General features: G+C 30.7%; 1 long non-coding RNA gene across 1 annotated transcript; it reads left to right on the forward strand.

Moving 5' to 3' along the window:
- Positions 1-929: 929 nt before the first annotated feature.
- Positions 930-1,564, forward strand: LOC133803949 (uncharacterized). The gene is made up of 2 exons (XR_009878215.1): positions 930-1,018; positions 1,091-1,564. It is a non-coding gene; the product is annotated as an uncharacterized LOC133803949 (long non-coding RNA).
- Positions 1,565-1,836: the final 272 nt, after the last annotated feature.

Below are 1,836 nucleotides of genomic sequence, written 5' to 3' on the forward strand. Positions count from 1 at the left end.
TTGTTTGAACATAGATTTAAACTCAAATTAAAAACTAGAAATTATTAATTTTCATGTGGAGGAATAAGAGGCAATCAATGATGGAGCTTATAACAATATATTTTCAAAGGGATTGTCAAAAGTATTTGATGGCCTCAAATTTCCACATGGTAAAAGTATTGTTCCATTACAATAAAAGTCATAGAGAGTTTATATAAATGTCTCTCCTTTTCCTTGTGTTTCTATATAGTTTGTTGTGATTAATCTTGAATGATTACTATTATTAATTAATTAAGTCGTCAATTACTCTAATCATTCAGTTGTTTGAGCTGCTTGCTTTGTCTGGCATGTTGATAGACTACAATTGGACTGAAATTCTCTAAAAAAGGAGCCAGTTAGCAACATCTATAAATATATATTCTTTCCATATGTAGTGTAATAATGTATATAGTATCCATTATTATCAGTAGTAGTATTTCTCCATTTATAATTTTGTATGTATACCTTACAAACTTAATAGTTAATATCTAATAGTCTAGAAATGTTTTCTGTGACTGTTTAACTATTTATTTAAAGCATGTATATGCCAGTAATGAATCTTGAAGCATTTATATATGTTATTATACTAGTAGTGCCTGCTTAGTTATGGAGGTGACAGTGTTGCAATTCAACTAGCAGATGAGAAACATTGGGATGATCTAGTCATAATCGTTGAAGTGGTACACATCTTCTCCTTTTAAGTGTTTTTATTATTTGATTCATTTTTGTGTTTTTCCAGTTGTGGTTTTAGTGTGATGATATTGTAGTTTGTAGTTTTTATTACTGTGTTGCTCATGGCATGCCTGTGAACTGGATATTTTTTACATTGGTTGTTAGATTGTTGTAGAAACGACTCCTTTTATATATTATCTTTATGAGCTGAAATCATATTTGAAAGTTTGGTTAAATCTTGTAATTATTGTATCAAATTGAGACATGGCGTCTAAAACATTATGATGCTGAGAAAGGATGGACTGGAATAGAGCTCGGGCCATTATATGTAAGTAATTTAAATTTTTATTTATTATATTTATTATATTTCTTACTAATAATTAATTAAATATATTATTAGGATAAAATGATGGTGTTAAGGGGTCAACATCCTCCAGAAGAACTGTCTGATAAAGAGATTATGGAGCGTGTACTTGGACGTGATTCGGTATACTTGCGAGGGTGGGGGCGGTCTCCTAGTGTCACAACTTTTACTCCACATCGTGAAAATATTGGGGGTAATCAACCAACTTATGAAGAGTTAGTTGAACGACTTAATGATACAACTTCCCGCCTTTGTGGATATACTTCGTCATAACAATTTGATGGCACCGCCTTCACCACCTCCAACAGACCAAGCTTCAGCTGCAAATTTAAGAGAGTCGCCATCTTTTTCAGTTCGGGAGTCACAAGATGATTCTTAGTTTATTTACATTAATTTACTAAGGAATGAACTTTATGAAGTTTTTTTTTATTTTGGTAGGGGTAACTTTAAAATGATAACTTTATGACCTATTTTAGTATTGAACATTATAAAGAAATTTAGCATTAAACATTTTATTATTGTATGTTTTTTTTCTAGTTTATTTCTAATATAAAACATTTATAAATAATTGTTATTATCTTTTATCTACACATAACCATTAAATTTGAACAAAATATAAATTATGTAACAGACCAATAAAATAATGCTATGTGGGCTAATAAAATGACACCACCTAGGATGCCACATATGATGCCACGTCATCAGACATGTAAAACTACAAAAACCATGTCAGCATACACGTAGGATGCCATGTCATCAAACACGTCATCTGATGACTCATC

The sequence above is a fragment of the Humulus lupulus genome, chromosome X (assembly GCF_963169125.1).
Source record: "Humulus lupulus chromosome X, drHumLupu1.1, whole genome shotgun sequence".
NCBI lineage: Eukaryota > Viridiplantae > Streptophyta > Magnoliopsida > Rosales > Cannabaceae > Humulus > Humulus lupulus.